Here is a 14369-nt window from a genome sequence, read left to right as displayed (position 1 = left end):
CTTTACTGTGAGGGTGGTGAGGCACTGGAACAAGTTGCCTATGGACGTGGTGGATGTCCCATCCCTGGCAGTGCTCAAGGCCAGAACATGTAAGGCCTTGAGCAACCTTGTCTAGTGGGGGATGTCCATGCCCATGGCAGGGGGAGCTGGGACAGGATGATCTTTAAGGTCCCTTTTGTGAGAAATATCTCTACTTAAAATTTAGAAGATGGCCAAATAAAGTGAAACAAAGAACTTTATTAACAGCGCGCTGGCTGCATCAAACTCATGACCAGGTTTGAGCACACCTGACTGGGAGGGACGAGCCCCTTTAAGACCCTTCGATTTGCACAACCACTCCCTCGCTCCTCCCATGCTAGGCCTCGCTCTTTTCTTTCTTAAAAGGCAATCTTCACTTTCTGGTGCAGCCCGTTGGTTGTCTTCATCCACCTACCAGGTTGTGTCCCTGCCGCAGGCCGCATGGTTCCCTGGCAGTGAGCCCAGGCTGGTCTCACCACCTTACATTCTTCCCTGCTCACCTTCGAACTGTAAAGCAAACAGAACAATAAGTAACAATAAGTAGCAGTAAGCAGGCAGAACTATAAGCAGAGCAATAGGCAACCCCAAGCAGAACTGTATGTAGCAGCAAGTAGGCAGCAGCAATAAGCAACTTCAAGCAGAATCATAAGCAGTCCACTAGTCCCTGACCACAAAATAGTTCCCCAGTCCTTTAAACAAAATGGCTCCCAAGTGCCCCAGCACGAGGCAGCCATGGAAACCCCTGCTTGTAATAAAACCGTCCTATTTATTTCCTACACTTTCAATCCCTCAACATTCAATGATTCCATGATTCTATGATCCACCAATCCTGAGATAAAGTATTCTGGCATCTGTAACAGGCTGCACTGAAAGAAACAGGCTAACATTAAACATAGACTTTCATTTTAGGTTAGTCGTAAGGTAACACTTTTATTCCTCTATGCAAACAAAAATTTGAAGAAGAAAACGACTTTGCCCAGATACATGATCATGCAAAAAAACCCCAACGACCTATGTGAAGATCACATGCGGAGAAGTATTTCATTCCCTATTGTTTCTTAATGTTTTATAAAACCCTGACAAAAAGAAACAAAAAGAGAGAGGAAAAAAATTATATGGCAATGAGCAGATCTGGTACAGAAAACCTGGGAATATGACTGTGAGGACAGGCTGTGGGTGAACTTTCAGGCTGCACGAGTAGGCAAAGCCGCTATCTCCCGAGGTTTGATTTTGCCCGGGAAATAGGGCTTCCTTGAGTCTTGGGTGGCTGGCAGGATGGCATCAAAAAATTACAGTTTCTCCCCATCCAAAAAGTAATAAAAACCCCATTGCAGGAAAGCAAAAAAAACCACAACAATTCACCGAGGTCAAGAGTCCAAGTTTTGCAACAGACTCAACCCTGAGCCTGGCAGAGCAGTTTCGCCCCCCGAGCTCTGGATGGCAGTAGTTGCGAACGAATGTGAACCGCAGCTCCCGGCTCCCTTCTCACCCCAGCATCGGAGGAGACATACATGCGGAGACAGTGGTTATTCCCTGCCAAAGGGAACCTTTCCTTCGGCTTTACCACCAACTTGTCCAATGATACGTTATGCTTGGGCAGAGCAATGATTTAAATGTTCAAAAACCAAATACCCCTCACACAGACCTGTTTGTGTACCCATCCCTCTACACCCACACCCTCGTGCAGACCAGACAAGTTTCTTGCACTGAACATGAGATTCGTGCAGTAGACATTTTCCTGAATGTCCAAGGCTGTGCGTCTCGTGTTTGCAACATAGCACCCTCTTTTCTGCAGCCTTTTGTGCAGTAGTTGTTCGGCACTGCACAGCCTGATCTGCAGACTTGTGCTTGTGAACAGGCACAAGGACCAGATCCCACTGCCTTGCAGATGGGCTCAGACCTGTATGGAGCAGCATCCTGCTGCCCTGGAGACAGGCGCAGGCCCACCTGTGAGTTGTACAGCTGGAGGGGCTCCTGCTGGGCATCTGCCTGGGCCAGCCTGTGAGGGCCTGGTCACCACTGCACCATAACCTGCACAGATGTTGTCACTTCTCAAGAAAAAAAGAAGAAAAAAATACAACATATTTGAAGATTTTTCCCAGGCAAGAAAACACACAGGCACAGCTCTATATGAAATAAAAAACCTGATGGATTAAACCATAGCATATACCTGTACAGAATCCGAAGGCTATCCTCAGTAGCAAGTCAGTACCAAGCCTGTGTTCTCAGATGCCCTAAAAAACACAGCAGTCAAAACTGTAAAGTATAATCTCTGCTTGAGGACTCAATGCATGCTGCAGGGTGGGTTGCTGTGGAATGCACTAAGTGGATTCTCACCCTATTCCGATTCATCTGGTTGGGCCAAATGAGATTTTTAATGATAATGGTATTGAATAAGCAGCTCTGAAGGGAGTAAATAATGCAGAATAGATAGATTTGTGATCAGTGTAGCTAATGGTTATTCAAAATAAACACAAAAATCCAGAAAACTGGGTTCATCTGAGTCAATTGTCCCTAAGACTACCAAAGCTGTTTCCCTGATGCAAAACCTACTGAGAAATTCAACAATCGAAACTCTCTGGTAGGCTGTACAACCTAAGGGGACTATTGCATAAAGGAGAGCAGGATTTACAAGAAAGTGTCTGAGAGGGAAACACTGTGATTGATTAGGAGACTATTACAATGATACAGGATTATTATAAGATGTTTAGGGAAAAGGCCAAAGACAAGGAAGGGAGGCACAAAGGCAGATCAGGGAAGAGCTAAAAAGATTGAGGTGTGTTGGAGCAAGGATATAAAAAAAGGCCATCTGCATGTAAGCAGGCTGCTGGGCAGTATGTTTGTGTGACTGAGCCCCATGGCTAATTGCCACTGTCTGTCCTATCCTCTTTTTAAATTCCGTTTTTAACTACCTTCCGTGTGATTGTGTTCTCTATTCTATGTCTGTGCATCTGATCTGGTAATGAACTCCAAACCAGACCAGCTGGTGAGTCAAATGAGCAGTCTGGGAGACAGGTATTGGGTGACCCTTGAAGGGCTTTTATCCTGAGCATGCATTCTTAGGAGCTGGATGGGACTATGCCTGCGTGTGTGTTGTGGGTGTCTGTAAAGACCCAGGCTGAGAACAGATAGAAGCATGTCCAAGGCACCGAACACTCCCCATTCATAGGATAATGATGCCAAGACATATTTTTTGTGAATCTCTCCACTATTTTCCTGAAGCATATTTGTTCTACAACTAAGCATATTGACTCATTAGAGCATACTAGACTACCAAGAGCCACAGGGTTAAGCCTCTGTAGTTTGTCATGTTAAAAACCTGAATTCAAAAGGTCAGAAGCAGCCCCTGAAGAGATGAATGGTTGTTGAAATCAGCAGAGTTTCATACAGACTTCAGGAAGCTCTGAATTGGGTCCAAGCACATCACGGCAAGATTACTTAAAATTTTTATGCAACCTCCCAGTGTTACTATGAGAACTACCGCCATCCTGTGTGCCATTTCATGATCTGAGGAAGTTATTGACAACAGAGATGGTTGTTATGGGGACAGCTGTCTGTCAAAGAAAAGAGAGTACATGACAAAGACAACATCTGATTATGATCGATTTGTTCTTATACAGAACATGCAGCCCTGAAAACACACAGGTTTATTTAGGCTTTTAAAGCTATTGCCCCAGAACCAGAAGCTCAGGAACAAGCAACTGAATCTGGGGGCAGACCAAGACTACAGCAGGTATAACATAAAATTTTTTGGATTCAATACAAACAGGTCAGCAAAAGCGTATTATTTTAGACTTAATTATGATCAATGGGCCACTGTTGGTCTCAGACTTTTTAAAACAAAGGCTCCTTTTTCCTCCCTGCAGGACTCCAAAAAGGAAAAAAAATCTAAGCTAAGGAAAGTAAAACAAAACGGAGACATAAGAATAGAAAGGGAACAGACCGGTATTGTACTTCATTTGTTCTCAATGATCCAAAGCATGAATGTTTCAGTTCGGTGTAGAATCTCCTTGTGCAATCACATTCTGCTCTTGAATTCACGTTCCACTGCTTCCTTGAATTTGTTTTCTTAATGGTTTCTTTTGTAGATTCTTCAGAGCAGTACAGGGATAAGAGAACAATAAGTGATTTTTCCAAGAACAAACAGCAGCACAGTTACTATGAAATACAGCTCTTCTGCAGTTCAGTACTGTAACTACCCACACCCTCTCCTCGTTTTTCCAAGTGCTGTGTTTTCCTCTATGTTTTCATTTAAAGCATTTTTTAAAACCTAAAGAAATTCTGTAGAATAACTATCAACTGCTGCTAACAGTGGGTAACAACCAGGTACTGACAATTGTGAAGGCCTAACACTAACACTGTTTAATTGCAGTGGAGTTGATCTAAATTGGGAGGGGTTCGTCTGGCCTTTGATGAAAGCTGTCTGCCTCTTAACCCTGTGATTGACATAGTAGGTGTGATTGACATAGTATTTAAATCTACAGGAGCACCTGTCTGCAACAGCACATCTCTCCAGTGCCATTAAAACAGTATTCACAGCAGTGGAAAAAAATATATATTTTAATTTTTAACATACATCTCCACTAACACTTGACATTTAGCTTTCTTTGCATTTTAGGATGATGGGGAGTGAGGTAGGAACATGAAAATTACATTGATTCTTTATAAACCATGAATTCCAATTCCCTTTGTTTCTTCTTAGATATTAACATAGAAGCAGATCCTTCCATCTGAGGCTCAGAGAAGAACCATGGTAACCATCCAGAGCCACACTGATTTCAGTGGGCTCTTATGTCTGTCATCACAGCATAAATCAGAGCCATAACATGGGATTTCCAAAGGTCAAATATTATGGCCTCTGTAGGTATATATTGAGAATACAAGCATAAAAGATGCCCTAAAATTCAAAAGGAGGGAGTGGAAGCATCCTAATACAGAAACACACTAATCACGTTATCCTTTACTACAGGGAAAAAACCCACTTAGAATATAGATCAAAAGTCAACCAAACTTAACAAACTTCTTCATATAGCTCTTTACAGAAAAGACTAGAAGCTTTCAGATATGCCATAGCACAAACCTGCTGGAGCTTGCATCCTGCTGTGGCCCTGCTGGAGCTTCGGTAGCATCCCACAAGAAGCAGTGGGTACTTGCCAAAGAGAGCCATTGCCATAACTCTTGGGTCACAGTAGAACACTGAAGTACAGGTAATAGAAAACCCATTTCGGGTTTTGGTTTGGTTTTTGGCATGATTGCCAGTAGCTGGTTGGTTGGATATAGAGAGAAGATATCAGCTTCATTATGACACAGAAATTATCTTTGCAGAGCAACTTTCTAGTAATCACTAAATTATCAGTGAAGTACTTTACTTTCCTTGCATTGCTCTTTCCCTTTAAAATAAAAGCCACCATTAACTAGAATTCTGTTACTCTGACTGAAGACAAGAAAGCCAAACGAGAGGTTGTGAAAAAGCACCTTCTAGGGAAAAAATACAGCTCAGGTGGCTGAAGACTTCACAAGCAGTTCCACCTCAACATTAAGAACTTCTTTATTTTGAGGGTGGCAGAGGGATAGAACAGGCTGCCCAGGGAGGTCATGGAGTCTCCCTCTCTGGAGACATTCCAAACCCACGTGGACACATTCCTGTATAACCTGCTCGCTTTAAAAGTTTTTCCAGGCTCTAATTCCCACACTAGGCAGGCAGGGGGTTGGACTAGATGATCTCCAGAGGTCCCTTGCAACCCTAATGATTCTGTGGTTCTAAGACCAAAGATCTTGGTCTCTAGTCCTCTTATGGCTATGGTTTGTAGAGACAAGTCCTTGGGCTTGCTACAGAAAGAAAAAGAGAAGTCTGAAGAGGAGCACCCCAGATGGGAAGGGACCTACTCCAGGCAATACACCATGAGGGGGGTTCTTCAGAAACAGAAAACTCATCCCTGCCACAGAAGCAGAAGAAAACATACAGCAGGCTGCTGTGTACACTCTGACATTTTCTCTCTGTACAGTTAGTGGGACATGGTAAAGTATTTGTTACTGCTTTTGTAGGGAAATGGGTAGAAGAGGGCATGCCTCCTTTTCTTTCATGCTGCAGTAAGCTTGGATATGGGTTTCCTACAGGATCTGGTCACAGAGGTATGAGGCTGCCCATGCTCCTGTGCCTTCTGCCTCAAAACTGCCGTGAAGTCACACAGAGTTTGAAAATAAGTTTAAAAAGAGAGGAGGAAAAAAAAAAGGTTGAGGGTATATATATTTGCACTTGGAGGCCACTTTTTCTGAGTCTTTGCTCTTGTGCTTTATTTTTACACTTTTCAGTGTGATTGAGCAATATTTTTCTCATTTTTAATTTATTGTTTTTATTGTTACTTATAGCTCAGGTTTCCAGGCTCTCTAGAATCAAACTGCAGAGGTGTACAGCAAACCCTGTTACAAGACTCGTGACAGAATCACCAGAATGTCAACATATGATTTGACATAACATTTCACATATTTTTTTCTGTGTTTCCAAAGTAGTTCATTCCAGGAAAAATTTCCACGTGGCCCAATATATCCTGCCATGAGAGTGCTCAGCATTTTGTTCCTTAAGTTGTGCTATGTTGGTGAGTATTACTGAAGAAGCTAGTCTGCAGAAGAAATTTTCCCAATGTGCAGGAAGGGAAAATTGCCATGTGTTTTTGTTGTGTTTATGATACAATGTGTACATCATGGAACACAGTCAAACTTTCATGTCACAGTTTGTTTCCAGGTTACTGACATTTTATAGGGGAATCACTGCATAGTTTTATGAAAACAAGGAACATATACAAAACCCTTTAAAATGTGTAAGAGAAGAAAACAGATACAGCTTCTTTCTCACTGCATGCATGCTACTTCCCATGCACTTCAAGAATGATAGAAATTTCAGCAAACTCTTTACTGTTCAAGGCTCATAAAACCTACATATGCTGCACATGTTTCTGAATCAAGTTTTTGCATGTAGTGTGATCTGAAAATTTAATGCTGAAAATAATTATTCTCTGTGCTTTCCACTTGTTGTGCTTTGACTTAATCTGCAATGAGGAGCCTCCAAACATTCTGATTTCTGTGAAACATCTGATGATTACACACTCTGTTAGCTCAATAATTGTGCTGGTAAACTCACTTTGGAGCCTTGGTCTGGAGACCACGTAAGCTTAGTAACTGCAAAAGGTGGGTGCTGTGCCACCCCCCACACCCTCCCACATGTGTCAGCCATCAGGGCAGCAGCTCCAGGGTATCAGGGAGATTCGTGCCTTGACAGTGATGCCCCCAGCTCTGCCCTGGGAAAGAAACTTCACTCTGTGGTCTGAAAAATGACTTGTGCCCTGGTAACTCTGCCTGCTCCGCTCCACAGAGCAGCTCTGCCTGCCTGGGGACAGCTTCTTCCGCTGAGGCCAAAGCAGCTCATCCAGAAAATGACAGAAAGCATCTGCCCACTATCAGCTTTTCCTTCCTCCTCCTCTTGTATTGCACTTGTTATGCTGGGTCTCAAGTCCTGGCACAAATGTAGAGATGCTCAGTGCAGCCTGAGCATATTCATCAGTGTGAGTATTGCAGTATCTGTCAACATTTCCTCCACAATACTTGAGAGCACTTTGAAAACAGTGCTGGCTGCCTCTCAAAAATCCTAGTGAAACATGGCTTTCACTCAGCTCTGTGCTCCAAGGTCATATACTTCTTGGGCACGTGATTCCAGCAAGCCTCATCATCTGTGGTCCCAATCCAGAAGCACTTTAAGTGCAGATAACCTCATCTAAGCACAACTATAGATCTTAATATGGATGCACAACATGTGTTTTCTGCACAGGTTCACAACCCCTCCCTTTTTGAGGGCTTTTCAAAATCTCATTCTTTCATCCAGTTTATGTGCAGCCACACAAACAGCTGAATCAGCTCTCCTGAAAGGAACTTCTGAGAAAGGGCAGGAGTGAGTATTGTGGTGATGGGGGATTCAAAGGCAGGTTTTTTTCACCTTTTTTTGCTACCAAGGGACATGTAACCTCAACTTCTACAAGGTTATTAGATTCACCCCCTTCACCACTGCACAAATCCCAAAAGTATTTTAGGTAGCTCTGGGAGTGAGTCACGAAGACTTGTATTTTAACCTTCTAAGTGATGTATGTTATGCAATCTGGGACAGAAAGGGCAAATCACGATTCAAACAAAAAGGAAATGCATACATTTCCCCCTCCTGTCAACAATTTCCACCCAGCCCAGTTACCTCGAGCTATGGGTACTGGTGAACTGAGTTTATTCTGGGCTCTGACCCAGATCTGCCCTGTGGCTGAGATACACCTCTCCCTTTTTCCTTGTCCCTTCCCAGTTATGACTACAACAACTACAGGCAAACTAACAGAAAGCTACAGAGTGAGAGATATCTACTTATGTATTTTTCATGAGAGGCAATAATAAATGCAAACATATACATCTAGCATAATGTTAGGCCCAGAGACCCAGGCCACCAGGACTAACATTCCACAAAGCAATCAGCTTGCCTTGCCCCCTGCCACATTCCTGCACGCAAAATACCAGGCTTTGGAAAAGGATATACTGGAGGCAAAGCCTCACACTGGCACCAAGCACTCTGGTTGCCCAGCTCACACATGCATACAAAAGCCAGTTCCAGCTAGGTGCGGGTCAGAGACCACGTGTAAGTTGGCTGCCCTGGGAACAGACATGGGCTAGACTGGCTCCAGCTTTAGCCTCGTATGATGTACAAGAAATTTTTCCTGCGTTGCTCTTGTTCAGTGGAATTCATGTGCGGAGCCAAAGATTGCTCCACAACCACCTCAGAAAACTGTGATTCATCAGATGGCATTTGAAAGGGGCCATCCCAGTGCCTGTCCCCTAAAAAACCCCCAGCTATGCCAGCAAAACTCTCTGGTGGCAGTGCTTGTACAGGTGGAATCCCATTCAGGTGGGTGTTCCTAGCAGACACTTGTACACTTACATTGTCTCTTCAGTGTATTACTACAAACACTTTTAATTTAGTCATCTAGAACAGGATTTCAGTACTACAGAAAAAAATTGGTTTCCATGTTATTTCTGGAAGCTTATATAATTTTTCCACTTTCTCCTTTCCTCTGGGCACCACCTCCCCTTTGCATAATTTCATTAAGATGTATAAACTCTCCAAGATATATATCAGGGGAAGGAGAGTAAAAGCAGCAGTCACAGAAAAAACACTGAAATACCATTTTCCATCCAAGTTACACAAAAAAAATTGCAAAATCCCTTGGCACGAAAAGCATAGGGAATCAGAGCCACCTACCAGCAACTGAAGGTGGGGTTCCTGTGTGTGCAGTCAGGGCTGTGCCAGCAACATTAGGAAAGGTATTTTTACAAACATTTGAAGTCGAGAGTCTCAAGACCTCTTGCTGACATCCATGACACTGCTGGTCAGACCAGCCAAATTAAAGGCAGCACTGCAACACCACCCTCCACTGCCTTTGCATATATGTTTAACTCAAGTGAAAAGGTCGGAGACCTCCATGTATTTTTTTAAAATACAGAAACCAAATTAACTTGCTGTTAAATGTGGGACACGGTCACCTAAGACATCAACTGTAGGATGTGGAGTTTTGAATCAAAGCTTCACATCTTCTTCACCTGAGGATCTGAGTCAGGATAGGGAAAGAGAAAATTAAAGTTGTTTATGAAGCCCTATAGCCCTGTAAGGCCCGATTCCTTCAGCAAATTAAAGAAATTTGTAGGCTGACCACAACAACCAAAGTAATGTCCCATCTGCCCAGGATCCATCCAGCCTCATGAGGGCTGTGCCAGAGCACCCATGTCTCCATGAACCTTCACCAGTTCCTTCCTGGAAGAAGACACAAAAGCTGTTCATTTAAAGCCACTTCCCAAATGCTCTAAGTCACAAGGAAAGCAAAGCTATATATCAGCAAGCATGGATATGGCGTTGTCAATTCTAACCCTTGGATTAAATCAATACTCTCACCATTCATGGGAAATGAAAATGAATTGATGGTGTTGGATCTTTTCCCAGCAGGCTAGTGTCCGCTGCTCAGTGCCACTGGAATGAATATCACCGTCTGGCTCTCCTCTTGAGGCTTCAGCAAAATACACAGAGCAGACAAAAGGAGTGACCTGCTTCCTCAGCCATATGTCTGCTCCCTGCCCAATTCTGGATCCAGGTACCAAGGCACGGCTGACCAGCCAGGCACTCACTGCTATTTCCTTGGCTGAACCAGATCAGCAAATACAGAGACAACATAAAGCTTGGAAACTTTTTTTCAGCCAGGAGCATGTTTCTTTGTCTGTAAGTCATGTCTTTGTAAACATTTATCCCCAAATGGCATCTGAAGATCCTCATTTGGTGTATGTATTTTCTTTTGGCATGCCTGGGACAGTGAAAATCAATAAAGGCAGTTTCACTTGCAGGAGTTTGAAGCCATGGTGTTTGCCCAATAAACATCTCACACACACAGTCCTTCATTGCTAAAGAGAACTGCAATGAAGTAAAAATATTGCAGGCACTTCTGATCTTAGAGCTTGTAAAAGGATATTCTCACACAAGGTGAAGGGCTGGATTGTGCAACTTTTGCAGTACTGAGCGCTTACCTGAGCACAACCAGCCCATTGAAAAGGTCTGGCACAGAATTGTTCCCCACAAGTTTGTGGTTTCAATAAAACAGCAAATTAGTTAATGTAGGACAGCAGCATCTCCAAAATGGCCCTGAATTTTAGAGGGTGCTTTTTTTCTGATGAAGTTAGCATAAAGGCACAGTAAAATCTTTTCAGGATGAAAACAGTCTCCACATACTGATAGGGTGCTGCAGTAGAATCCTTCAGATGAACGGAGGTTTTGCACTAGATTTTATTAGGGAGGAAAGATTTACGCAGAATTTTTTCTGTTCCAAACTGGCAGCAAAAAAGAAGGAAGTGTTTACCTGAGTGATTAATTTCAGAAGCTCCAGGACAGTGTGTAGTTTCTTCCAGGGAAATAATTTAGATTCAGAAATGTATAAAAGACCACTCCAAATGGAGTGAGCAGTTTTCAAAAGAAGCATCTGGAAAAAACAAGTTTTTAATCATTTTGGATGTGAAGCCAAAAGAATTCACAACAAACATTTTGGTAACAGAAAAACATTCTTTAAGGGGGATTAGGGCAGGAGCAGTTCATCTCTACCCCAGCTAGTGATCAAGCTCTGAGCAACAACCAGAGTTTTTTAGAGGATTGTTTCACTGGAGCTCATTTAACCATACTCTTTTTAACGACAGAGCTTCAGGAGGTGAGCGGTGAAGAGGCAGAACAGCCCTGTGAACAGTCAGCACATTGAACTGCAGGATTTCTTTGCTTTTTGTGATGCGTTAGGACCCGTTCCAAACTCCTCATAATCATCGCATTAATCTCCCAAGCTGTGCCTCACTTCGACTCTGCAATACTAGAAGCAGGAAATTTCCACCACCTCGGCCTTTGACAGCCACTTAGTGACTGTTTTTGTGTGAGACCTCATAGAAGGAAACAAACCTGCATTTCCAAATGTGGTGACTGCTCCAGGAGACAGCAAGGGTCTTGCTCTATGTACTCAGTCTGAAAAAAAGCTTTGCATTTATAAGTCAGCTCCAAAGAGCTCCAAAATGCTTGGCTTGCCCTGCCCCGAAATCAGCACATCCCCCAGCAACTCCTAGCATGCAGAGGAAGTGGAAGAGCCCCATCAGGGTCCTCTTTTGGACAGTGCTTTGGAGAGACACAAAATCCAGCAAAAGTCAAGCACCAGACATCCATCCCTTCCTCTCCTCCACGTGTCAGACCAGAGGTACATGCCTGTCTTTAGCACAAATCAGGGAGGATGGTGGTATCTGGCAGTCCCTTCTCCCCCTGTGTGAGCAGGAGTGGGACTCAAGTATCCTCTGCCAGCAGTGCCTGAAGCCCCATCCTTGTCTTCTGCACAAGGGCTGTACAAGGAGCCACAAGGCTGTACAAGCTCAGACCACTCAGGAACTAGCAAACGACGGGGCATCCTGCACATGGCAGGAAGGAGAGGGGTCGCTGCCAGTGAGAAGCCCCTAAAGAGGGCAAAGATGAGTGGCTGGGGCACATACCATGATTTGGGTCTGTTTGTGTGACACAATCAAAGAAATATCTATCAAAGGCTATAGCTTACACCAAGGAGTAATGCCTGTCCCCTTTGAGCAGATGGTGCCTCTGTGCCCAGACAACAATGCAGGTCTGCCTGGAAAAACGAAGTGGGCATGTGCTCTGAAGGACGAATAAAAACAAGGCAGAGAAGGACAGAGAATTTGGTTTTTCTGTCACAGAAAGTTATCCCAAGCAGTCTGTAATAAAGGTGCCCTATGGAGGAAGTGAAGCCATGCCCAAGGCTAGCAGCCATGCTGTGTGCTCTGGGGCGTCAGCAGGTGCTGTGGTTGTGGTGCCTCCTGAGGGGAGGAGGGAGGCTTGCACAGCACATAGCGGCCGTTTGCTCTCCACCAGGGCATTTTGTGGGAGAACATTCCTTCTTCACGGCAGCCAAAGGAGGTGCTGCAGATCATAGGAAAATCAGGACAAAAGCCAGGGCCATACCACAGAAGAAGTAGTTTCCTTGTATTTGCTAATTCTCCCTGATCTTCTCTCCCATGAACTCCCTTTGCATCCTCTTCAGATTATGAAAACTAACAGCATCCCCAATATCCTGTAGCAAGGAGTTTCACAGCTGCAAACTTCCTAAACTGCACCACACCAAAATACTTTTGGACTGAAACAAGTGTTTAGAGTTGTTTTTCTCCTGCAAAATTGTCCTTCACAGCTACTGACAGGAACAGAGCCAGCCCTGCAGGCAGTGACTTCTTTACCCCAAGTCCTTGTAAACCTGCCCACCCCACTGCACATCTCAGCATGGGGAACCCCTCCTGGGCACCCAGCCTGCTCCACCTTCATACACTGAGGAGCAGCAGCTCACACTGCAGCCCATTAGCTGTTAAGCACTAGAAATGCTGTGGCCAGCAGGATAACAAGTGGAGAATCAGCATCTACACACCTTTTTCCACATCACATAGAACTGGTATAGTTTTATAATATCCAGTGCCTAGTCCAGTTTGCATCTGTCTATTCATCCTTTAAGCTTCTTTAAACTCAAGTCTTGCACAGAGCTAATCACCCCACCAACACTGTGCTAATAATAGCAGCAGCCGTTCAGTCTGTCAGGAGCATTGATTGCCACATAACAAAACCACAGTGATACTAGATCTCTAAGGTCTCCTCCATGCCAGCCCTTTCTCAGTCTGGTGAGGAGAGAGCAGCAGAACGTAAAGCTAAAATGCTCATTTTCAGACCCTGTGTCCCATCCAGGCTGTTCACCAGTGTTTCACAACCCATGCTGTCTGCTGCCGAGCTCCTCTGGGGGACTCAACAACTAGAGGCCCCATAAAAAATGTTAAAAGCATTTAATTAAACAAATATATTCAGAGTTAAACATGTTGCTAGGGATGATCAGTGCAAGAACAAACATAAACAAAGCTCCAGAGGCACAAGGACCTTTACCTGGGACAGTAACCCTGACTGCCTTCCTCTGAAGATATGCTTACCTTGCGCAGCGGGTGTAATTCTTCTGTGGGGCAACTCCTACAGAGACCCCCTGGCTAGGAACATAACTGCTGTGCCGGGATAGGGGTGGCCAAGATTCTCTTGATTTCCTGATGGGGAGGAGAAAGTCAGGTTTCAAACTATGGTGCAGCACTGCTATCTATATGATGATTTTACAGTCATTTAATTACTTCAGAAAAATTACTTAATTAAGGCCTCTTCTGTAGAGTTCTAGTTCAAAATTGCAGCCTGTCAGCTTTACTGGTCCTAAACTGAAAGAAGAGAAGGTCCCCATGAGAGGACATGCTAAGGCTCCTTTGTGCAGTGCCTGTGTGGACTCCTGGAGCTGACCTCTGTCTGGCAGAGATGGCACTAGATCACTGGGATTTCAGATCACCAGCACCTGGGGTAAACACCCATGCTCTGGGTGAAGGCTGAAATTTGTGGTGAGAGGGACATGTCCTCAGCCATAAACACCTCTGCAGGTCTGAGGAATATTCCCAAGTACCCAGTGAATTATTCAACCACACTAGTACTGACTTGCAGGGACAGCGCTTCCACACACAATTTTAAAGCCAATTTACTTAACAAGATTTTAATACAAAGACAGCTAGAAACCTATTTCATTCTCCTGGGTCAGATCATGCTGGCATTTTCTTAGGTCTCAAATACACAAACCAGTATTGACAGTGATCAATTTACAATCCAGCTGGTCTTTCCCTTTTGTTAAACACATTTCACAATTTCAATAGGTTAAAACCCGAGGCCCTGAAGGGCATTCGGTTTCCAG

General features: G+C 44.0%; 1 long non-coding RNA gene across 2 annotated transcripts; it reads right to left on the bottom strand.

Annotated features, from left to right (window-relative positions):
- Positions 1-217: 217 nt before the first annotated feature.
- Positions 218-13798, bottom strand: LOC120322456. Of its 2 annotated transcripts, XR_003539060.2 has the most exons (4): positions 13582-13798; positions 3962-11063; positions 2189-2252; positions 218-525 (listed from the first exon to the last, which is right to left on the bottom strand). It is a non-coding gene; the product is annotated as an uncharacterized LOC120322456 (long non-coding RNA). The 2 variants fall into 2 exon arrangements; XR_003539059.2 differs by having other exon boundaries at positions 2189-11063.
- Between the last annotated feature and the right edge of the window lie 571 nt (positions 13799-14369).

Source organism: Pipra filicauda, unplaced genomic scaffold (assembly GCF_003945595.2).
Source record: "Pipra filicauda isolate LSUMZ 115617 unplaced genomic scaffold, ASM394559v2 scaffold112_size3218982_pilon, whole genome shotgun sequence".
Classification (NCBI taxonomy): Eukaryota; Metazoa; Chordata; class Aves; order Passeriformes; family Pipridae; genus Pipra; species Pipra filicauda.
This window is presented reverse-complemented; position numbering and strand designations above follow the sequence as displayed.